Below are 25955 nucleotides of genomic sequence, written 5' to 3' on the forward strand. Positions count from 1 at the left end.
ACAACCACAGTCTGACACCATTGGCCACTGTGCAACTCCACTGGAGCAGTTGGGGGTTAAGTGCCTTGCTCAAGGGCACTTCAGCGGCAGATTTTTCCTGCCGGTCCCGGGCATCGAACCGGCGACCTTCCGGTCACAAACCCACTTCTCTAGCCATTAGGCCACCGCTGCCCCCTCCTCGTCACCCCCCTCGTCACTCGGTCGAGCTCCAGCTCTGTCACTCAATGACTTTTCCAAAAAGTACCCGTTTTATCTGGCACGGTTTCTGACATTTCTAAATGACTTCAGGAAAATGTAATTAGAACGTTATATGGAATATATATGTGGAAAGTCACAGCACTTTGCGAGCGTCTAACGCAGGGGTGGCCAACCCATGGCTTGCGAGCCGCATGTGGCTCTTTGCCCGTCAATGTGTGGCTCTTCCATAAAAAATAAAAAATAAAAAAATTATAATATCTTTATTATTATTATTTTTTTATTTCAATTATTTTTTTTAGTCACTCAAACCTGTGGTAAACCTCATATTTTTATATTAAGAGGTAATTATATAGTTTACACTGTTTATTTTTCTCATATTTCTCATAATAAGCTGTGGGGTCATCTGACCCCTTCCGGCGGGAATCAGTGACATTTTCTCCATGGCTGTTCTAGTGTTAACAGATTGCAGAATGGGTACAATACAGTACAGCTCAATACACACAATTGTTAAGGGGATGCAGACCAGAGAAAGACTTTCGTCTTGTTTACATCAGGGTCCCCCATTTTCAATTCATCATAACATATAACATACATGACATACAGGTAGACAGTACTGTTACATTTAGACATTTATGACATACCAGAGTACAAAAAGAGTCTAAAAAGAGAGTATATACATTTGAGGGGGAAGAAACTGTACATTGGAGGTGGGTGGGGTGAGGGGTTGGGTTGGGTAGGCGGGGTGGCGGGGAGATTTACATGAAGACATGATAATAAAAAGACATGGATAAATGTATCTAGGGACATGAATAAATGGATCTTAACTCACAGGACCCTGATGTAAACAAGACGAAAGTCTTTCTCTGGTCTGCATCGTCTTAACAATTGTGTGTATTGAGCCGTACTGTATTTGTACCCATTCTGCAATCTGTAGCCGTAAACCGCATGTCCCCTCTCCCCCTCAGTCACACATCTGGGGGTTCGGTTTGACCCCCACCTGACCTTCAACATCCACATAAAACACCTCTGCAAGACCTCATTCTATCACCTAAAAAATATATCAAAACTCCGTCCCACTCTAACCCTGTCAGATGCAGAGAAGCTTGTCCATGCCTTTATCTCCTCAAGACTGGACTACTGTAACGGACTCTTCATCGGGATTCCTGGCAAGAGCATCCAAAAGCTGCAATACATCCAGAACAGCGCTGCCAGGATCCTGATGAGAGTCCGTAAACACGATCACATAACCCCCATCCTCCACTCACTACACTGGCTCCCCGTCTCATCCCGGATCAATTACAAAATCCTGATGATCACCCATAACTGCATAAACGGACACGCACCCCTCTACCTTCAGAAACTCATCACTCCACAATCCTCCACCCGCACCCTCAGATCCGCAGGTAGCCTGCTCCCTCAGGTCCCCAATACCCGGCTCTGCACCATGGGTGACCGAGCCTTCTGCACGGCTGCACCACGCCTGTGGAACAGCCTCCCCATCCAGCTGAGGGCACCACAGAGCCTGGACTCTTTTAAAGCAGGCCTGAAAATCTACCTGTTCAAAAAGGCCTTTGACTGGTAGCTTTTTATTTTAATTTTCTTGTGCTGTTGTTTTTAATTAACTATGTTCTATTTTTATCTTATTTTTATTCTGTATTTTATTTTATTTGTTTTACTAATAACTATTTTCTTTATTTTTTTAACTATGTTTTAACCCTGTAGTGTAGCACTTTGGGATCCCAGAGAACAAAAAGTGCATTACAAATTCAATCTATTGTTATTATTATTTATTTGTCCATCCGCATGCGCACTAGCCCAAAACGGTGGGTGGTTGGAACCGGTTGGAACCAGCGGTGGGTGGGGTTCTCCGGCTCTGCAGATACACCCTACCAGAGCCTTATAATGATTATTATAATAATATAATCTTTTAGAAGGCTCTGCACCCTCCTCCTGGGGTTTGGTGTCTGAACGAGTAGGGTATATCTGCAGAGCCGCAAGCCCAATGTCTGGGCGGGGCTTCGGGGCTTGTACTTGGTTTGAGGCGGGTCTTCGGGGCTTGTACTCGGTTTTACTGTGCGTGGGCGGGGCGTCGGGGCTTACCTTGTTTTGTTAGGCGGGGCTTCATAGTGCGCATGCCAAATGTAACCCTAATGGGTGACTATAGAAACTGTGCCACTCTGTTAAGGGGAGAGACCCTCATTCATTGTTACACATTTATGTTCTGAGTTCCCAGACCACACAGGGTTTCTAATAAAAGAACAGGCGTACAACAGAGGTTTTTGTATTCCCAAGATTTGACACTTTATTAAATAAAAACACTAAAAAGGGATCATACCCAACTGGACCAATCTAGACCACTTTTACTAGTAATTAAAAAGAATATTGCAGACAAAATCAGCACTGCACCTCTATAGAGCACACAAGTTTCAAGTTCAAGTTTCAAGTTTCTTTAATAGTTGTCATACAGAAGTACAGAATACTTTTGTACAAAATGCTTCTTACTGTTGCGCTCCAGAGACTGTGCATGACAAGATAAGTATGAAATAAAAACATAGTAAAAATTCGAAGTAAAAAAAGAGGTCACAGTGTTCAGTTTAGACATATGTACAATGTTCGTAGACGTAGTTACCATACAATATACAATACTGTGCAGTGTACTAATATACAAGGGACATGAATAAATGGATCTTAACTCACAGGACCCTGATGTAAACAAGACGAAAGTCTTTCTCTGGTCTGCATCGTCTTAACAATTGTGTGTATTGAGCCGTACTGTATTTGTACCCATTCTGCAATCTGTAGCCGTAAACCGCATGTCCCCTCTCCCCCTCAGTCACACATCTGGGGGTTCGGTTTGACCCCCACCTGACCTTCAACATCCACATAAAACACCTCTGCAAGACCTCATTCTATCACCTAAAAAATATATCAAAACTCCGTCCCACTCTAACCCTGTCACACACAGCACGTCTAATAAATAGGAAACATCACTGCACTGCTGGATAAAATACACAATAAAATAAAGCGGTCAGATGGCACAGAGGTAAAAAATGGAAACTAATTAAACTCTAAAAAGGAAATTACTTGACGTACAGAGTTAAAAAGAGGAAAAACACACACAAACGCACCACAGGTCACTTTAAACACACAAGAAAAGGACACTTTAAAGGAAGGAAAAGGACAATGGCAATGGTATGACAAGGTTTGGCACATGTTTCCACAAAAGCAGTTTTTTTTTTTTTTATAAATCAACTCTGTAGATAATCCTCCATGTGTGTGTGGTTTTACAAAGTAAACAATGGGAAATAGGGGTGTAACGGTACACAAAAACCACGGTTCGGTACGTACCTCGGTTTTGAAGTTCGGTACGGGTTTTCGGTACAGTGGGGGAAAGTTTGGCTTTCCATGTTCCACTCAGGGGTGATGTAGTGTGCAATAACTAATTGTACTTGTAGGGCTGTCAACGAATATTCTATATCGAAATGAATAATCGACTTGTAAAAGAGAAAGCATTAAACAGATCATCTGTCTAAACCTCGTAACGTAACTCTATTCGCCCTCAAATCTATGTTCATTTTTTATTTTGCATGTTCTGTGTCTTGAGTCGTACTGTATTGTATTCTGCATCTGTTAATAAAGTTTCAATCTGTAAGAGCCTCAAATTTCCATGTACATTTAATAAGTTGTCAGCCAGTTTCTAACCTGTAACATTCCTAAAGTAAAGGCACAAGGGTAGATCAATGTCGTTGAAGTTATGTAGACAATCTTTCCATTCCTGTTAACTGTAATGCATTCTATATTGTTGGCAGTATTTATAGTATGTGGAATCTAGAGATGGAAATATGCAGCATTGCACTTGATATACAGTAATTTCTCACATGGTTGATTATCAAAACAATCGCTTATCAAACCCATTGTGTTTACTGATATATACCATATAAACCATTAAGAATGGGTGTCAGACAAGAGAGAAGACTCAGGTTTTAAACTGTGGATACCAACAGAAGGTAAACATTACTTTGAACTGTACAGTAATCCAGGACTATTTTATTGCACTGTAAATAAACTGATTTTATAGTATGTCACATCATTCATGTCTTTCACATTCTACTAAAACTGAATCAAACCATAAACAAGGTGGCCTGTTGGGCTGTTAGATCCTAATGTGAAAAACTGATTTTATATGTCAGGAGAAGACTGGTACTCATCAGCAGGTCCACAGACGGGCCTCGCATCTTCATCTCCACAAAGTACTGGGGGGGGTCTACTGTATGTGAGACATATTTCCTTAGAGTGAAAGAAAAATTATATATGTGAACAAGTATGTTGTGTGCCAGGTTTATGTGCAGTCATGGTAAAGTGAGAGGTGATGGGTGGACCACCACTTATTCTGATGTAACTCTATAGGTCTCAATGACTACAGACCGGTGCCACTCACCTCTGTGGCCATGACATGTTTTGAGAGGCTGGTCAAAGATCACATTTGTGCCTCCCTCCCCAGTGATATGGACCCTATGCAATTTGCATACGGGCCAAACAGGTCCACTGATGATGCGGTCTCCCAAGTACTGCACAGCACCCTCTCTCACCTAGACCACCAGAAGGGGGGCTATGTGAGACTGTTGTTCATTGACTACAGCTCAGCGTTCAACATCATAGTCCCCACCAGACTGGTGGACAAGCTGATCGAGCTGGGTCTGAGCTCCGCTCTGAGCGCCTGGATACTGGACTTTCTGAGTGAAAGGCCCCAGGCGGTCAGGGTGGGGGGGTCAGACCTCCAACACCATCACCCTGAGCATTGGGTCCCCCCAGGGCTGTGTTCTGAGCCCCCTGCTGTACTCACTATACACACATGACTGTGTGGCCTGGTTCAGCTCCAACTCCATAGTGAAGTTTGCGGACGACACAGTGGTGGTGGGGCTGATCTCGGACAACGACGAGAAGGCCTACCGGGAGGAGGTTGAGGTACTGGAACGCTGGTGTCAGGACAACAGCCTGCTCCTGAACATTGGTAAAACCAAGGAGCTGATCGTGGATTTTAGGAGGAGACAGCAGGGGACACACACACCACTGAAGATAAACGAGGCTACCGTGGACAGGGTGAGCAGCTTCAAGTACCTGGGGGTCCACATCTCAGAGGATCTGATTGATTGATTGATTGAAAACTTTATTAACATATTGCAGAATGGGTACAGTACAGTACAGCTCAGCCGAGTGTACCACGGGTATTGCACTACCACCCCTGCAGGTCCTATACAACAAGAGGTGCAAATCCAGAGCCTGCAGAATAATGAAAGACCCTCACCACCCCAACAACAGCCTGTTCAAGCTGCTGCGGTCAGGCAAACGCCTGCGAACACCAGCAACTAGGACAGAGAGACTTCGGCTCAGCTTCTTCCCCCAGGCCATCAGAGCCTTGAACACTGAACTCTCCACACACAACACACACACTGTACACGCTCACACACTAGCAGCCACTTTAACATGAGCACACACACACTCATGCTGCACACGCTCACACTTATGGTAACTTTACAAAAGGAAAGGTCACTTTAAGAATAGTATAATATAACTTGAGATTGTATAATATAGCATTGTATAGCAGTGTACATAAAGACCCAGTGCCTCATCCGTAGCTAACAGTGTATTGCACTACCACAGGACCTAGCATGTCCTACCATGCTCTGTAAATAACTCATGTACATATACCGATATGCCCTACTTGTTTACTTGTATTATTGCACAATGTCGTTCTATTGGATTCTTATTATATTATTATATATTACATTTACATTTAGTCATTTAGCTGACGCTTTTATCCAAAGCGACTTACAAGTTCTGTACGACAAGCCATCAGGAAGAGCACAACTCTATCAGCTGAGTAACAATGTTCATCAAAGTGTTGAGTGCTACAGTGTAGGTTAGTTTATTAGGACAAGTGCATGACAGTATGGTTAGTTAGGGTTAGATTTTTTTTTTTTTTTTTTATTCAGATAATGGTTGAAGAAGTGCGTCTTTAGTCGACGGCGAAAGATTGGACGTGTTTCGGCTGTCCTAACTGGGGTGGGTAGTTCATTCCACCATTGTGGGGCAAGGACTGAGAATAGGCGACTTCTCTTTGATGACCCTCCCGGAGCTTGGATAGGAGTAGGTCTGAGGCGGCCAGAAGATGCAGAGCGTAGGGGTCTTGAGGGTGTGTAGTTAGAGACCATTGACCGGAGGTAGGCGGGAGCAGTTCCCTTTGCCGCACGGTATGCTAGGTCGAGGGCCTTGAAGCTATATTACTATTGTATTATGCACAATCGTTGCGGGCAAGACCCCCCGCATTTCATTGTATACCTGTATGCCGTGACAAATAAAACTCTTGACTTGACTTGACTAACCAGTTAACAGTCTCTCCATCTATGTAACTCTAACCATATTTGCATATCTTGTATGTCACAAACTTAAATCTCCAAACCCAACCCCCTCCAATGCACAGTCCCCCCCCCCCACCCAACCACCTCCAATGTACAGTTTTCCCCACCTACCCAACCTCTTCCAATGTACAGTTTCTTCCCCCTCAAATGTATATACTCTCTTTTTAGACAATTTTTGTATCACAAACAGTGCTGTATATTTGTAGATCTGGTATGTCATAAATGTCTAGATGTAACAGTACTGTCTATCTGTATGTCAGTATGTCATATATGTTATGATGCATTGAAAATGGGGGACCCTGATGTAAACAAGATGAAAGTCTTTCGAAAGTCTTTCTCTGGTCATGAACCCCAGAACCCACCTCACCCCTGCCCACTTTGCCAACCTAGGATGGCTTAGAGTAGACGACAGAGTACAGCAACTTGCAATGGGCCTGGTCTACAAGATACACTATACGACCGGGGTGCCCATGTACATGTCAAAATACTTCCCAAAGGTCAGTGAATACCACAACCACTACACCAGAGGAAGCTCAACAAATCATGTTAAACCCAGATTCGGCTCAAACAAGGGACTAAACACGTTTCGCAATTATGCCACAACAATGTGGAACGCCCTACCCAAAGCTGTAAAGGAATGTGAATCCCTGCCCACATTCAAAACCGCTCTTAAAGAGCACCTACGGGAGGCTGCAATTCGAAACTGGTCACCGTAAATGCCCAAAACCCCCACCACCTCCTAATAGACAGTCTCCTCACCACCGCATGTATATATTCCCTCCCCGCCGTATGTATATTTCCCTCCCACCCACCCACCCCCTCCTAATGTACCCACCCACCCCCTCCCACCCACCCACCCCCTCCTAATGTACAGTCCCCTCCCCATCATATGTATATACTCTGTCAGGATCTAGGGGTAACAGTACTGTATATTTGAATACCGTTATGTCACAAATGTATCAGTACTAAATACCTATATGTCCCTATGCCATAAATGTCATGTATGTTGTGTATGTCATAAATGTCTATATGAATTGAAAATGGGGGACCCTGATGGAAACAAGACAAACGTCTTTCTCAGGTCTGCATCCCCTTAACAGTTGTATGTATTGAGCCGTACTGTATTGTACCCATTCTGCAATCTGTTAAATAAAGTTTTCATTCATTCATTCATTCATTCATGGTCTGCATCCCCTTAACAATTGTGTGTATTGAGCTAGTGTACCCATTCTTCTGCAATCTGTTAATAACATTTCCAGTCAATCAATCGGCTAACAGTGTCTGTTGCACTAGTAACACACGTAGGGAGAGAGAGAGAGAGAGAGAGAGAGAGAGAGAGAGAGAGAGAGAGAGAGAGAGAGAGAGAGAGAGAGAGAGAGAGAGAGAGAGAGAGAGAGAGAGCCCCCCCCTCATCCGCATTAGTGCAAAACAAAATGGCATCCAATGTAATAAAAAAAGTCAACCAACGAACTCGATTCTTGTACCGGATCTCCTCACTGGTAAACAAGAATACCCTGAAGACTCTGGCAGGAGCACTCATTCAAGGGTACTACGACTATGCTTGCACCTCATGGTACCAAAGCACCTCAAAGGCGCTAAAAACAAAATTACAAACATCTCAAAACAAACTGGTCAGACTACTGCTTGACCTTACTCCTAGAACCCACCTCACCCCTGCCCACTTTGACAACCTAGGATGGCTTAGAGTAGACGACAGAGTACAGCAATTTGCAATGGGCCTGGTCTACAAGATACACTACACGACCAAGGTACCCATGTACATGTCAAAATACTTCCCAAAGGTCAGTGAATACCACGATCACAACACCAGAGGGAGCTCCACAAATCATGTTAAACCCAGATTCGGCTCAAACAAGGGACTAAACACGTTTCGCAATTATGCCACATCAATGTGGAACGCCCTACCCAAAGCTGTAAAGGAATGTGAATCACTACCCACTTTCAAAAACACTCTCAAAAAACACCTAAGGGAGACTGCAACTCGAAACTGGCCCCTGTAAATGTCCGAACACAACCCCCTCCAATGTACAGTAAATTACCAAGTATGGTCTTGTCAATATTCCAATGTACAGTTTTGTTTGTACAGTTGTACAGTGTCCCCCACCCACCCCTCCTACCCAACCTCCCCCCACTCCTACCCACCCACCCACCCACCTCCAATGTACAGTCACCCCCACCCCCACCCCCCCACCTACCCAATCCAATGTACAGTTTCTACGTCAAATGTATATACTCTTCTTTCTGGACTCTTTTTGTATCACAAACAGTACTGTATTTGCAAATCTGGTATGTCATAAATGTATAGATGTAGCAGTACTGTCTATCTGTATGTCATGTACACCCACTGTAAATTGTACCTAAATTGCACCTCATCCCACTTCTGCCTTGCACTATATAGTATTGTATTAGTACACTGCACAGTATTGTATATTATATGGTAACTCAGTTACGTCTATTCTGCATCGAACATTGTACATATGTCTATACTGAACACTGTGACCTCATTTTTTTTACTTCTAATTTACATGCTATACTATGTTATTTTATTTCATACTTATCTTGTCTTGCACAGTCTCTGGAGCGTAACAGTAAGAAGCATTTTGTATAAAAGTATTCTGTACTTCTGTATGACAACTATTAAAGAAACTTGAGAAACTTGAAACTTGAGATGTATGTCATATATGTTACGATGAATTGAAAATGGGGGACCCTGATGTAAACAAGACGAAAGTCTTTCTCTGGTCTGCATCCCCTTAACAATTGTATGTATTGAGCTGTACTGTACTGTACCCATTCTGCAATCTGTTAATAAAGTTTTCAATCAATCAATCAATCAAGGTACAAGCCCCAACGCCCTGCACATTAAACCGAGTACAAGCCCCGACGCCCCGCCCAGACGTTGGACTTGCGGCTCTGCAGATATTAGTCTGAACACTCCCGCCGTGACGTCATTTCATTGCGCGCGGCTACTGCACTTCCGGATGCCTACGAGCCAGGTAAGCTGCGTTGTGTTACTCTCCACCTGATAAACGCTTATAAAAGTTGTAATTCGTGTTTTAAACCTTATCTACTTGTTGCTACATGTTCCGTAATATATTCCACTCATCCTGTGTACATTCTGTTCTGATCCAAGATCACTAACCCACCTTTGTATTAGTTTAGTCTCGGAGAAAGTAGGCTAATAATGCTAACGAGACCGCCTGTTTGCTAGCTCCTGTATAGCTTGCTACTAGCTGTTGTGTATTACTAGCTGGCTTGCTACTAACTGTTGTCTATTATTAGCTAGCTTGCTACTAGCTGTTGTCTATTACTAGCTAGCTTGCTACACAAAAGCCATGTGAGCATCAACTTTCCGAATTGAAACGATAAAAAAGCACAGCGTCTCATTTCATAATACAACGTTTCCGAATGGACGTTTGGATTAAACAGTGTATGCAGTGATGCTTTCCCAGCGGAACACAAGCTGCTTAACGTTACACAGGTATGTTATACACGTTATTTAAGCTATGTAACGTTAGAGTGTAGCCCTTTAGCTTTAGCTAACGTTAAGATAGCATGTCATGTACGAAGGTCAAACGACCGCACCTGAAGAGTATCTGGAGTAGGCTGTACATGAACAGAAACAGCCTCTCTCAGTAAATGTTTTCAAAATAGTCCCGGGCAGGTAGATAGTAAACAAAGACGTTTTCAAATGGTAAATAATATTTATTGTGGTGGGGCTTGAAACCCACGGCTTTCCCCAAAGGGAGAATGGTGTTTATTTTAGAGGGGATTTAAACCCAGAACGCACACAAAGGGAAAAAGGTAAGGGGAGAACACACAAGGTGATATATAGATAAACAACTAGATTAGCGTCCGCCGACACTAACCAACCAGCCAGAACGTACTAAAGGTACAAGTCCACACAAAGTGGCCATGGCATACAGTTTACAAATACATATATATATACAGTTCCACTTAAAGGGAACACTAGCAAAAGGGCAGCAAAGTATCACTCCACACTCAGTGGAAATAGGCACAACGGCCAACAAGAGGATACTCACTCAGGTAGAGAAGTGGAAATAGGCACATAGGCCAACAATATATATATATGAACACAACAGTGGTTTAACAGTGGCAACCTCACTCTTAGTCACCAGCAATTGACAGAATGAGGCACCGAGACGCGTGTGTGCTGTCAGGTATTTGGCTACCCATCCCTCTTGAGCTAATTGCCAATCAGCTGTCATTCATTAGCAATCAGCACTCTTCAGTAGGGATGGGGGATTACTGTGGAGACCAGAAGTCGAGTGTAATGGCGTCGGTGAGAGGAGGAGGGTTGGACCCGGTCGCTCGGAGAGAGGAAGCGGAGTCGAAGCAGGGCGGGGGAGGGTCTGAGGATTGGGAGGAAGTGTGTCGGCGGATGGACGAGAGCATAGACGAGAGGATACTGGCGCGGAGTTTGGAAGTTGATGACAGAAAGTTGTGCGGAGAAGTGGAGGCGGCACCGGAGTGGAGGGTGGGATCCCGTTGTATAGCTGACATTTCGGGGGAAGGCGCGAGGTACCCGGGGGTTGTTTCCTGGATCGACGGTGAAAAGTGCCGGGTCGTGTTAGACGGCTTTATCGGTTACGAGGAGGTGGATGTGGCCGCCTTGCTGATCCATGATGAACTGCTTTCGCCGCTGGGAGCTGGGGCGGGTAGTGAGAGCGAGGGAGGTGTCGGTAGGGACGGGGATGGTAGTGACAGGGGAAGGGAGTCAGATGGTGAAAGTATGGAGGGGGGTGAGAGCGGGGGAGAAGGGTGGAGTAAGGTGGAGAAGAGGAGCAGGGACAGTGGGAAGGGGATAAAGAGGAAGAAGGGTAGGGGAGATAGCTCGAGTGGGTCAGAAGGCGAGGGTGTAGGTAATGGTGTTGCAGAAGTGATTCATATAGTGGTTAGGTTTGAGGGGAAGGGGGGAGTGCGGAAATTAGGATTTTTCGAGTTGCCCAAACTCATAGGTAAGCAATTAGGGGAGGTAAGGTATGCGAGAGTTTTGGAGGATGGGAATCTGGCCGTAGGGTGTGTTAGTGTGGATCAGGTGGAGAGGGCTGGGAAGATGAGGAGCATTGGAGGGGTGGGTATAATTAAGGTTGTGAGAGTAGGGGAGAAGAGGGAGGGGGGATGTAAGGGGGTGATAGCTGGGGTTTCGGTGGAGGTTAGCGTAGAGCAGCTGGTGGAAGAGTTGGGGAGAGATGTGCGTAATGGGAAAGTTAATGGTGCAGAAAGGATGAAGAGGGGGGCAGATAGGGTAGTGACGGAGACGGTTGTGATTAAGTTTGAAGGTGAGGTTGTTCCAAGTAAGGTGTATGTAGGGAGTGGGGTGTATAGGGTTAGGGAATTTGTTCAGAGTCCTCTGAGATGTTACAGGTGCCAGGAATTTGGTCATATAGCAGTTTCATGTAGGAAGGGACAGAGGTGTGCTAGGTGTGGCGGGGAGCATGACTATGGGAAGTGTGGAGAGGGAGTGAAGCTATGGTGTTGTAGTTGTGGAGGGGAGCATAGTGTAGCGTTTAGGGGGTGTGAGGTGATGAAGAGGGAGGTAGTGGTTCAGAGTGTTAGAAGGGAGGGTAAGTTGTCGTATGCAGAGGCGGCTAGGAGGGTGGGACAAGGAAGTCAAGTTAGGGTGCAGGGGTTTGTAGAAGGGCAGTTGGCAGAAAGGGTAGGGCAGGAGGATAGAGAGAGGGTGTGGGAGGAGAAATTGAGTATTGTGGGCTTCGTGGCAGGGGTAATTAATACTGCGGCAAAGATTGAGGGTAGAACAGATAGAACAAAGATGATTGTTAGGATAGCGGTTCAACATCTGGGTATGGAAGGTCTGACATTGGAGGAGGTGGTTAAGGAATTGAATAAGGGGGCAGCGGGTGACCAAGGTGTACAGAGTCAGGCAGCAGGGGGCAAGGAGTGTCTCGCAGAGGGGGGCTCAATTGGGAAGTAGCAGCGTTAGTTGCACTCCAAGAAGGTGAGGGGAATTGGGTTTTGTAGGAGGTAAAGGATACCAGTAGATGGCGGCACATACCCTAACAAGTGGTCGGCCGCCGTTAAACCTCAATAAGAAGAAGAAGAAGAAGTAGGGATGGGCAGCACCTGACAGGGAGAGAAGAGACAGCATTACTCTCATGTTCACACACACACACATCATATACAAAACAACACATTAAATATACTAACCTGATGTTCAGAAGGTGTCATAAATACAGTATTAATGGTAATGACTAGAGTTGTTCCGATACCGATACCAGTATCGGAAAAGCCGCCGATACTGCCTAAAATGCTGGTATCGGTATCGGCGAGTACCCTCTAATGCTGCGCTCCGATACCATATGACGTAATTTATCAACAACACTGCGGTCTGTTGAGTAAGCATTATAAAACAAACGTGTCCTAACCCAACCCCCTCCAATGTACAGTCATTTACCTAGTATGGTTTTGTCAATAGTCCAATGTACAATTTTGTTTGTTTGTACAGAGTCTCCCCCCCCTCAATGTACAGTTTTGCTTGTCTATACAGTGTGCCCCCCCCCCCCCCCCCCCCACCTCCAATGTAAATTACCCAGTATGGTTGTCAATATCCCAGTGTACCCAACCCCCCCCACCCAACCTCCTCCAATGTACAGTTTCTACGTCAAATGTATATACTCCCTTTTCTTGACTCCTTCTGTATCACAAACAGTACTGTATTTGCAAATCTGGTATGTCATAAATGGATAGATGTAGCAGTACTGACTATCTGTATGTCATGTATGTCATATATGTCCTGATGAATTGAAAATGGGGGACCCTGGTGGAAACAAGACGAAAGTCTTTCTCTGGTCTGCATCCCCTTAACAATTGTGTGTATTGAGCTGTACTGTATTGTACCCATTCTGCAATCTGTTAATAAAGTTTTCAATCAATCAATCAATGCTTAATCGATTAAAGTGTCAATACCATTTGTCATTTTAACAGCAGATACTTTCTTAAATGTCATCGTCCCGACAGAGCGGTGTTGACGGGGAGCTCATGGGTTCGCTTGGTGGCTGGTGTTATTAGCATTGAACAGCTAACCGAAAGCTAGCTTTAACATTACCTTGGCTAAAGTTGGGGCTATTCATAATCCAGCAATAATGGCTGCAGACCTGCAAGCAAAGTACAGCAAGTTGGCAAAGGAGTATTCGTTAAATCACAATGTCACCAGTAACGTTACAGTCTTTTCATATACCGGCAGCTAATGCTATGCTAACCTAGCTCGCGTTGACGTCGTCATTGAGACCACCTCGCTCGCGTACACAATTAATGACATGTTGCGGACAGCCATATTGGTGACAATGTTTAGCTTTTAGTGCCAAATGATAAGAGTCTGAGGCGGAGTCTCAAAAGAGAATGTTGAATATTTATTGTGCAAAAATCACAACAGATCCGACTGCTACTGAAACGGAGCCTTGTAGACAGACTGAGTAGGGTATATCTGCAGAGCCAGTGGGTAGCGAGTGCAGCAACGTATAATGTCCGTGTGGATCATTGGAGTAGGGTATATCTGCAGTGCTGAAGCCCCATACTCATTGATTAATGATACTAATACAAATCTATACAATCACCTGTTGTTGAATAAATACCATTACTTTCTAGTTATTACTAAAAAACAGTATATATAAAACAGTATTTGTTAAAAAAAAAAAACGTATAATTTATATAAAATCGTTTTTTTTTTTTTTTTTTTTTTTTTTTTTTAATATATATATATATATATATATATATATATATATATATATATGTATGCACTGGTATCGGATAAGTATCGGTATCGGCCGATACCCAAAGCCTAGGTATCGGAATCGGATCGGAAAGGAAAAAATGGTATCGGAACATCTCTAGTAATGACCAACCCACGTACCCAAGGTACGTCACATAGCAGGAGCCATCGGCCAACAAAGCTGTTTCAACAAATGTATTCACAAAATGGATTATCATTCAAACGTTATTCAAGCCTCCCGTTACCAGTAAGTAGTTACTACTACTCAACCGCAGCAATGTGCGCTATGTGCCTAAACTTTGCTAGTCAAGACTCGACAGTACGCTGGGTTGAGGAAAATAAAATTCCCGAAAGACTATTAGTATAGGGAGGTGTAGGGCTTACTTCCTGGTCTATAGGGAGGTGTAGTGGTTACTTCCGGGTCTATAGGGAGGTGTAGTGGTTACTTCCTGGTCTATAGGGAGGTGTAGTGGTTACTTCCATATATATCTATGGTTACTTCCTGGTCTATAGGGAGGTGTAGTGGTTACTTCCTGGTCTATAGGGAGGTGTAGTGGTTACATGATTGCTGTTTCCGGCCGGTCCATCTTGAAAACACAATGCATTTGCCCATTGTCCATTTCTAAATCGTCTTGTTTAAAACAAATAAAGCATCAACATTTGCATGGTGTACCTTTCTGTGCGTATTCATCCACAATCTATAGCTCAACATGAAAATATTTGCAATTGTAAAAAAAAAAAAAAAATCGCTGAATTTTATTTCAACCAAAAATGCTTAACAAATAATGTTAGTGATAGAAGGGAACTCATTTTGTGAAAAAATGGAAAGCTTTCCAAATGTTCATGAGGTAGAATTGTTACAATAGCCGATAATCCATTTTCCCAAAGATAAATCCCTATACGGTTGAACCTCGCAGGTGGTCCAAAGTGACGTCAGACTACACCTCCCTATTTAGGAGCAAATTGTTTGCATGATTAAAAATTATGGTTTGAACATCCGTTCGAAAAACCCTGGCGAATGTTCGAGTCCCAAAAACAGGCTTGGGGACAGCTCTAACTGGAGCTGAGCTGAATGTATTAAAATAGTCATAACAATGTGAAGGATTGGACTTTGCGAGCTAACTGTAATACAATGTTATTTTTTACAATAATTTACATAATATCTTAAGAAATTACTAATGTGTATGGAAACTGACAAAAAAGGTAATGGTAAAGGTAACGCTTAAAATGTATTATTGCAGCGGCAAAAGGCGCAGTGGAAATTTTTGGGTAAATTATGAGCTGGTGCACCTAAATGAAAAAGTTAGGCACACTGGTGCTACCAATGTAAAAAGTTAGTCTGGAGCCCTGATTATTCAACAAATGCTTTGTGTGTTTACAGTGTGAAGTCTCTGTGATGGAACTCTACTGGACCAAGGCTTTCTACTCAAAACATCTGGATCAAAACCTTCTTCTTGTGGAAACAGACAGCAGACTGGACACCACAACATCTGTAAGTACAATTATGTTTACTTTGTTTTCCTCTTATTGCTCCTCCTTGCAGCAGCGGCACTCGAAAGGAGCCTTGAAGTTGTACAATCCCACCTTAATTGTAAAAAATGCCAAATGTTTTACATTTATAGTACTTTACCATCTCCATGGTCAACTGCAGCGACGTAATTTTCTTCACAATAAAAGATTACATTTCTCCAGATACATTTAGTCATTTAGCTGACGCTTTTATCCAAAGCGACTTACAAGTTCTGTACAACAAGTCATCAGGAAGGGCACAACTCTATCAGCTGAGTAACAATGTTCATCAAAGTGTTGCGTGTTACAGTGTAGGTTAGTTTCTTAGGACAAGTGCACGACAGTATGGTTAGTTAGGGTTAGATATTTTTATTTAATTTCTTTTATTTTTTATTTATTGTTTATTATTTCAGATAATGGTTTCTGAAGTGCGTCTTTAGTCGACAGGGTTTTGGCTGTCCTAACTGGGGTGGGTAGTTCATTCCACCATTGTGGGGCAAGGACTGAGAATTGGCAACTTCTCTTTGATGATCCTCCCGCAGCTTGGATAGGAGTAGGTCTGAGGCGGCCAGAAGATGCAGACCGTAGGGGTCTTGAGGGTGTGTAGTTAGAGACCATTGACCGGAGGTAGGCGGGAGCGGTTCCCTTCGCCGCATGATATGCCAGGTCGAGGCCCTTTAAGCGGATACGTGCAGCAATGGGGAGCCAGTGCAGGTCCCTAAGAAGTGGGGTGACATGGGCCGACTTCGGTAGGTTTGAGATCAGGCGGGCCGCTGCGTTCTGAATGAGTTGAAGAGGCTTGGTGGCAGTGGTCGGGAGGCCAGCGAGCAGTGCGTTGCAGTAGTCGAGGCGGGAGATGACTGTTGATCTTTTGTCAGGAAGGGGCGGATCCTTCTGACGTTGCTCAGGAGGAATCTGCAGGTTCTGGTTGTTGCTGCGATGTGAGCAGAGAAGTTCAACTGGTCGTCGAGGACAACACCAAGGTTCTTGGCGGTCAGGGACGCGGTCACAGCTGCATTCTTGACTGTGATGGAAAGGTTGGTCAGGGGGGAGGATTTGGCCGGCAGGTGGAGAAATTCTTTTTTGCTTAGGTTTGCTCTTTCGAAGTTGGTTAAGGTTAGAGTTTGTCTTAGAGCAGGGCGATAGAACGCCAGCCCTGATTCCAAACTCTAACCTTAACCAACTTCGAAAGAGTCGCCTAAGCTTAACCAGTGATAAACTAGGCCTTAGGTAGTTTGCTGCTGGTCGAGGCGGAAATGGGCGCGTCACGCGATTGGGCGCACATGTCACATGACCAGAAACGTCAGTGGCCAATCAGATCGCACCAGAAACGGCAGTGGTCAATCAGAGTCGCAAAACACGCACGCGGAAGCATAAATGCGTTAGTATACGAATAGACGCCTGTGTGGGTGCTGGAGACATGATCCAATAGACTTTTATACGCCCGAGTCTCCTGGGCCCAGGAGTTCAAAACTTTTAATCACTATCTGAATGGATCAGATTTGTATTTTGGGTAGTTGAAAACCAAAAAACAGGATGAGGATCACTTTGATATCGGATCAGATCAGAAAATCAAATCCAAGATTTAATCTGGATCAAATCTTCAAAACGGGTAGTTCAAACCGACAACACAGGAGTGGGATCAGTTTGATCCCAAAAAAGATGGATCTTGATCCCACCAGAGGGTGGATTTCCAGTAGATTACCAGAGCAAAATGTACTATACAATCTATAAAAAAACATGTTTCAATATAAATAAGATGGCAACGTTTGTTAACCTCTTAACTGGTGCCTCCAAAAGTGGATTTTTTTTTTTTACTTGAACTTGACTACTGCATACTACTTTTGCAAACCAAAATACTATACTTTATACTTATAGCACATGCATGAGCCTGGTCTCTTTTTAAAGATGACATTCTGAAGTGTCTGATACAATAAAGACAATTCACTTTTAGTGCTAATGTAATAGAGTAACATAGGTCTGAACTTGAGTTGTAGAAAAACTTGTTACTCATGTTTTTCTGTAGTAGTTAGTAGTCCAGAAATAGTATTTCCAAAAAAATTGGTATGGCTGAAAAAACTCCCTGGGTCCATAGCCTGAAGTCTTGTGTAGTACATGTCCAAATTTCATAAAAATCTGTTCAGAAATGAGTGTTATTTAGCTGACACTTTTATCCAAAGCGACTTACAAGTTTTGTACAACAAGTCAGCAGGAAGGGTACAACTCTATCAGCTGAGTAACAATGTTCATCAAAGTGTTGAGTGCTACAGTGTAGGTTAGTATATTAGGACAAGTGCATGACAGTAAGGTTAGTTGAGGTTAGATTTATATATAAAAAATCATTTTCAGATATTGATTGAAGAAGTATGTATTTAGTCGACAGCGAAAGATTGGACGGGTTTCGGCTGTCCTAACTAGGGATGGGAATTGATAGGATTTTATCGATACGAGTCCATTATCGATTCTGCTTATCGATTCGATTCTTTATCGATTCCCTTATCGATACCTGATCAATTTATAATTTAAATAAATAAATTGGAAATGCAACAGAACTACATTTAGTCATTTAGCTGACGCTTTTATCCAAAGCGACTTACAAGTTCTGTACGACAAGCCATCAGGAAGGGCACAACTCTATCAGCTGAGCAACAATGTTCATCAAAGTGTTGAGTGCTACAGTGTAGGTTAGTTTATTAGGACAAGTGCATGACAGTACGGTTAGTTAGGGTTAGATATATATTTTTTTATTCAGATAATGGTTGAAGAAGTGCGTCTTTAGTCGACGGCGAAAGGTTGGAACGTGATTCGGCTGTCCTAACTGGGGTGGGTAGTTCATTCCACCATTGTGGGGCAAGGACTGAGAATAGGCGACTTCTCTTTGATGACCCTCTCGGAGCTCGGATAGGAGTAGGTCTGAGGCGGCCAGAAGATGCAGAGCGTAGGGGTCTAAGCTGGTTAGAATAACAACATGCAACTTGACATTTCTGATTGTCATTTATTGTTGAGCCCCCATGTCAGAAAAATACAAAAACTGTAAAAAATAAAACATTAACTATAGCCTACACTTAAATAAAATAATGTATTTGAGATTCTCTTAAAATGTATTTATTTTTTTATTCTTAAACTAATTTAATCTATTGAATAACGGGTCGTTATTCCTCTGACTTCTGTCTCTCACTCACACTCTCTCACACTCTCTCTCACACTCTCTCTCACACTCTCTCTCACACACACACACACACACACACACACACACACACACACACACACACACACACAGAGAGAGAGAGCGCTCCCTCCCCGGGCCCCTGTCCTATAAGGTATTGGCTTGTGTTGCTACACGGACACATTTGTATGTTGCACCACCGTACTTCCTGGCTTACAGACTTGTAAACAAACACTCCGTCTGACCGTCTCTCATTATATGTGAACTAAAGAGTACAAGGTTTACACAACAGCCCCCACCTGCTGTTTTATTGTATTTGTACCTGTACTATCCGCTGTCAGCTGTTTATCTCTCCTTGTGAGCTTGATTAAATAGCGTTAGCTCACGTTAGCTCCACGGCTAATTTTAGCTCACCCTGATCTAAATCAATGACTAGGTTCTAAAGCATTCAAGTAGTTTTCACTGCACATAGAAGTAGCCAAACAGCGGGAGCATTTCGGGAGCATATTACCAAAACCCATGCAATTTCGAGCCCTTAAGGAATCAAATAGAGTCTGCCATGGCTACATGCTAACGCTAACATTATTGCGCAACTAGGAAAAACCTGGCAGCGATAAGGGAATCGAAAGTCACGGGAGCCACACGGTTCCAGGCATCGGCCAATTAGGAACCGGTTCCCATCCCTAGTCCTAACTGGTGGGAAGTAGGGCTGGGCGATATGGCCAAAAATGTTATCACTATAAAATCACTCCATCCATAATTATCTCGATATACATGAAATTAGGGCTGTACCGAATGCTTCGAAGCTTCGATCATAATGTTGACATTCGAATTCTAAATCAACATTAGAATTTTTTATTTGTAATTTTTATTTTATTTTTTTTAATGTGTATTCAATCTGTTTAAACCAATGGGGGTTTTCTTCACAGTTGCAGTTAAAGATTAGGCTACACTAATATTATACTATAAGACGTCACCATCACTTTCATACCAACCGTGCCCTTATTGGATTATTTATGTTGACGAAACTGATCAGATTAATCACTTTATTCAAATAGAGGATTTAGTTAGATTTTTTTTTTATGAAGTACATTTTTTTATAGACATTCAAAGCTTCGTTCGAATACTTCAATAGAAGCTTCGAATGTTAAAAAATGACATTCGGTACAGCCCTACATGAAATCATTATTTCTAGCGATGCCTGATCGATCGGCCAGCGATCGGTATCGGCCGATATTCAGTATAAATATGAGATCAGTGAATTCCGATAATGCTTTATTTTCGCAGATCGTGAAAACCGATCGATGACACGTGCGAAAAACATGATCCAATTCTCAGCGGAGTTCTCACTCGCTTTCCTCTCACAGCCACACAGCTGCTGCTGCACGTCTTGCCCCTCCTCCTCCCCCTCACAGACCCGTCATGTCAACATACCCTTACGGCAAGAGTCGAGTGCATGAGCAGCTCAGAGCTCCTCTTTCAACATAACAAGCATTAAACAAAATGGCCCAGTCGACTATTCACTTTAGTTTAATACATGAGGCGTTGTCTAATGTTATCTAGCTACTGATAGCTCATGATAGCAACTAGGCTTGGGCGGTATGACGGTATTACGGTATACCAGGGTCAAAATCACAGATGCACTTCAGTTTCTATTACAGTGAAATGGAGTTTTGAGTGTAGTGCACACACGCGCCAGCAGAGGGCGAGACCAGTCCTCACTAGTGCATCGCGGTGTTCACGTTTTTATGGTAATGTTGCGACAGTGTTGTGAAAATACCGTAAAGCGTTGTGGTAACGAGAGTTGGTGTGTGTTGTTGTGCACTGGTGGAGCAAGCAAATAATCTGTCTCTTATTATATGTGAACTAAAAAGTACAAGGTTTACACAACAGCCCCCACCTACTTTGTTATTGTATTTGTACCTGTACTATCCGCTGTCAGCTGTTTATCTCTCTCTGTGAGCTTGTTTAACTAGCGTTAGCTCCGCGGCTGATATTAGATTACCCTGAACTAAATCAATGACTAGGTTATAAAGCATTCGAGTAGTTTTCACTGCACATAGAAGTAGGGCTGGGCGATATGGAAAAAAATCATATCGCGATAACGATATGATAATTTTATTTTATTTCTCGATATTGATAATTATCGAATTGTTATAAGTATAATTTTTTTTTTTTTTTTTTTTTTTTTTTAACAACAGATGTATGTTTATTTTGCAGCAATTCTTTGTCATTGCCGCCATCTTTAGTGTTACATCCCCTCACACTCCAGTTCTCAGGCTGCAGCTGGTTTAAAAGCTAAAGTAAACCGGCTTCTCTGCTGGCTGTGGCTCCAGAGGAGTTGAACAGTTCTGGCTCTGCTAGTTTATTTTCGATCTTTTGGCGCTTTTTTGGTGGACAAACCACCGCACATGTGCACCGTGACGCGTGACTCGAGTCTAGTTCTGCTAGCACACATAGCCTACTGTGTACAGACGGTTTCAAACTGTATTTTAAATTAGAAAGCAAACAAAATAAATGGACAAGAGAAAAAGAAATCTGAATTTGGTCAGTATTGTCATTTGGACAAGCAAAGCCATTACTTTAAGTTGCAGGCAAGAAAGACAAGTCTGTCCACTGTCTCTGGTTTTAAAACTGCCCTGTTGCAGGTAAAAAAAAAAAAGGAAAAAAAAACAATTTTTCGATTTTTTTTTAAATTTCGATATTCTATATCGATTATTAAAATATATCGCGATATTTATCGTTATATCGCCCAGCCCTACATAGAAGTAGCCAAACAGCGGGAGCATTTCGGGAGCATATGACCAAAACCCAGGCAATTTCGAGCCCTTAAGGAATCAAATAGTCTGCCTACATACAGACTACATGCTAACGTCGATAGTAGCACTAGATGCTGTGGGCTTCTGGCTACCATTCTGAGAGCTAACGACGTGATTTGTTTACTTGATAACACGGGTTGCCACCCCCCCCCCCCCCGCTGATGAAAATGAAAGTCATACCGTATACCGGGGTATTATGTCAGCAAGGTATGACGGTGTGAAAAAATTATACCGCCCAAGCCTAATATCAACGTCTGATATCATCAGTTTGGCAGTCGTTTTCGCAGGTGCTGGCTAGCATTGGCTAACTAGCTATCGCTCCGTGAGCTAACGTTAGCTACCTAGCTAACGTTACTGTTTAAACAAAATGACCCAGTCAACTATTCACTTTAGTTTAATACATGAGGCGTTGTCTAATGTTATCTAGCTACTGATAGCTCCTGATATCAACGTCTGATATCATCAGTTTGGCATTCGTTTTCGCAGGTGCTGGCTAGCGTTGGCTAACTAGCTATCGCTCCGTGAGCTAACATTAGCTACCTAGCTAACGTTACTGTTTAAACAAAATGACCCAGTCAACTATTCACTTTAGTTTAATACATGAGGCGTTGTCTAATGTTATGTAGCTACTGATAGCTCCTGATATCAACGTCTGATATCATCAGTTTGGCATTCGTTTTCGCAGGTGCTGGCTAGCGTTGGCTAACTAGCTATCGCTCCGTGAGCTAACGTTAGCTACCTAGCTAACGTTACTGTTTAAACAAAATCACCCAGTCAACTATTCACTTTAGTTTAATACATGAGGTGTTGTCTACCGTTATCTAGCCGGCTAGCAGTAGCTACAGATAGCTCCTGATATCAATGTCTTATAACATCCGACATCATTCGTTTTTGCAGCTGTTGGCTAATTAGCTATCATGCTCCATAGCTGTAACTGAACACTGAGAACATCTTATAAGTTTCAGTTCATAGGAAAATACTTTGACTATAATGGTCAGAAGTAAATTAACTTAGATACTGTCATGCTTAACACCCAGTACTATTCACTTTACTTAATTTCTAAGATTAGATTAGATAATTTAGACCGGACTTTGAGAATGCCTGTGTTAGACCTACAGTATAATACTGCCAGCTGCTATAAGAAAACCAAAAGCGATCGGTGTATTGGCCGATATGACTCATAGACGATCGGTATCTGTGGCAAAAAACGTGATCGGGGCATCCCTAATTATTTCTGTCAAGTTTAAAGGCTATTTTTGCTGCTGAATGAAAGCTGAAGAAACCAGAAGGTTAATTGTGGTTCGGAATATTCTTTATTGTCAGAACATGACAAACTAGGCCTACTTGCCAAACCACAAATCTGAGGTAGAACTTGAACACGAACTGTATAACAATAACACTTTTATAACTGGCATTAACAATGAAAATAAATTAGTAAAATCTCAAGTCTGATTAGCACACATAGCCTACTGTGTACAGGCTGTTTCAAACTGTATTTTAAATTAGAAAGCAAACAAAATAAATGGCCAAGAGAAAAAGAAATCTCCAATTGGTTCGTAGAACACATAGTAGCTTACTACAAAAACCTAGGGGTCCGCAAAGACGACTTCAAGCTGGAAATGGTAACAACAGATGAGGTACTCAATAAACTGAGCGCCCTCCAACCTAACAAGGCCACTGGCCATGACAACATCCCCTCCAAATTCCTCAGAGACTCAGCAGCCGCCATCACACCAATCATCACACACATAATAAACCTCTCCATAAAACAGGGACACGTCCCCAAGGACTTCAAAATTGCGAGGGTGACCCCTCTGCACAAAAAGGGCAGAAAATTAGACCCAGGCAACTACCGCCCTGTTTCTATTCTCACCTCCATCTCGAAAGTCATGGAAAAAATAGTCTACGAACAGGTCGAAAAGTACCTAGCGGAAAAAAATCTAATCTACGAATTCCAATCTGGCTTCAGAACATCCCACTCCACTGACACATGCCTTCTCTATTTGAATGACCACATCAAACAAGAGGTGGACGCAGGCAAATACTGCGGCATGGTCATGCTGGACCTACAAAAGGCCTTTGACACGGTCAATCACTCCATTCTGATTGACAAGCTAAAAGCAATTGGTTTTGATAGTTTATCAGTGAGCTGGATGCAATCCTACCTTGAGGGGAGGGAACAGATGGTGGAGGTAAACGGTACCCTATCCCCCCCCCCTCACAGTGAGCTGTGGTGTTCCACAAGGAAGCATACTAGGACCGCTACTGTTCCTAATTTATGCAAATGACATGTCGTCAGCTTGTGACTGCAACTTGTTCCTGTTTGCGGACGACTCAGCCCTGCTGGTCTCTGACAAGAACAAGTTACAGGTTGAAAAAACCCTCAGCTCGGAACTAGGCAGAATCTGCATATGGCTCGCTGATAACAAACTATCATTACACATGGGCAAAACAGAGTCCATTCTCTTCGGTTCAAATAACAAACTCAGCAAGACCGACGGCGAACTCGATTCTTGTACCGGATCTCCTCTCTGGTAAACAAGAACAACCTGAAGACTCTGGCAGGAGCACTCATTCAGGGGTACTACGACTATGCTTGCACCTCATGGTACCAAAGCACCTCAAAGGCGCTAAAAACAAAATTACAAACATCTCAAAACAAACTGGTCAGACTACTGCTTGACCTTACTCCTAGAACCCACCTCACCCCTGCCCACTTTGACAACCTAGGATGGCTTAGAGTAGACGACAGAGTACAGCAACTTGCAATGGGCCTGGTCTACAAGATACACTACACGACCAAGGTACCCATGTACATGTCAAAATACTTCCCAAAGGTCAGTGAATACCACGATCACAACACCAGAGGGAGCTCCACAAATCATGTTAAACCCAGATTCGGCTCAAATAAGGGACTAAACACGTTTCGCAATTATGCCACATCAATGTGGAACGCCCTACCCAAAGCTGTAAAGGAATGTGGAGTCAGGGTTTCTGTTAGAAAAAATTGTTGCCGGTCTCCGTGACCTGCAAGATTTCAATCTACCGGACAAATGAGATTAATTCCGGTCATAGTTTATTGAGCTTTAAAACAATTGATATAGGCTATATAAAGAATGTCATCCTCAAGGCATGTAGATTTATAATATTATTACTTAAAACGAGGCTACTTTTGCGTATAGTCATTAATATATTCCAAATAAAATAAGTCCCTCGATACTCCGTGCTGCTGCTGACTTGAAATAAAATAGACCGCGTATGTGGGCAGTCGGTCCGACACTAAACAGCAGTCTGTTATAATCACATTTTTATGAGCTAACGAATTCCGTTATATTGGACATTTGTATTAATTATATCAAGCGAAGAACTGAGAAATTTTGCAGAGAGAGGCGGCAACATTATCGTGGGTTTGCGTGATGTATATCTCCACTTCCCAACGACTTGGTGCTGGTCATAATGTCCGGTGAAAACAACTCCCTCCAAGCACAACTTGACCACCCGAACCGTACCAAAACAGGCCAAAATTAAATAGCCCATGCGACGAACGATTCATTACATTCGTTTCATCGTTGCTCCACCAAGCAGCCGGTCCAACAATGAAAGCTGTTATCAGCGCGAGCCGGCCGCAGTTAGTTTGCAAGAAGCATCCAGCTGCAGACCCGCAGAGCAGCTTTCCAGGTCTGGGGACCGCACTGTGCCAGCAAAGCTGGTGGGTTCTGTGGGTCTGCAGCTGCATGCCTTCCGCAAATCCAGCAGCAAGCTCTCGCTGAGCGAAGCAACGACAACAAACTCAATGATTGTTTCGTTCATCGCATAGGCCACCCAACTCCAGCCCATCCAAATACAATTCAAATAATCAAACTGTGCCCAGAGGGAACTATTTTCACCGGACACTATGACCGGAGAGATTAAATATGTCGGACTTCAACAGATTTTGCCAGTCAAATACCGGTAATTACCGGCTAACGGAAACGATGATGTGGATCACTACCCACTTTCAAAACCTCTCTCAAGGGACACCTACGGGAGACTGCAATTCAACACTGGCCCCTGTAAATATCCTAACCCAACCC

The 25955-nt window shown here is 43.1% G+C and overlaps 1 protein-coding gene across 1 annotated transcript in view; it reads left to right on the forward strand.

Moving 5' to 3' along the window:
- Positions 1 to 25955, forward strand: part of LOC311233289 (uncharacterized protein) — a 447587-nt gene that overhangs the window by 411280 nt on the left and 10352 nt on the right. Inside the window, exon 2 of the mRNA XM_084320232.1 lies at positions 15770 to 15880. The gene's annotated coding sequence lies outside the window, so the exon portion shown is untranslated. The remainder of the gene's footprint in view (positions 1 to 15769; positions 15881 to 25955) is intronic.

This window comes from Notolepis coatsorum (genome assembly GCF_963971535.1).
Source record: "Notolepis coatsorum genome assembly, chromosome: 8".
Taxonomy (NCBI): Eukaryota; Metazoa; Chordata; class Actinopteri; order Aulopiformes; family Paralepididae; genus Notolepis; species Notolepis coatsorum.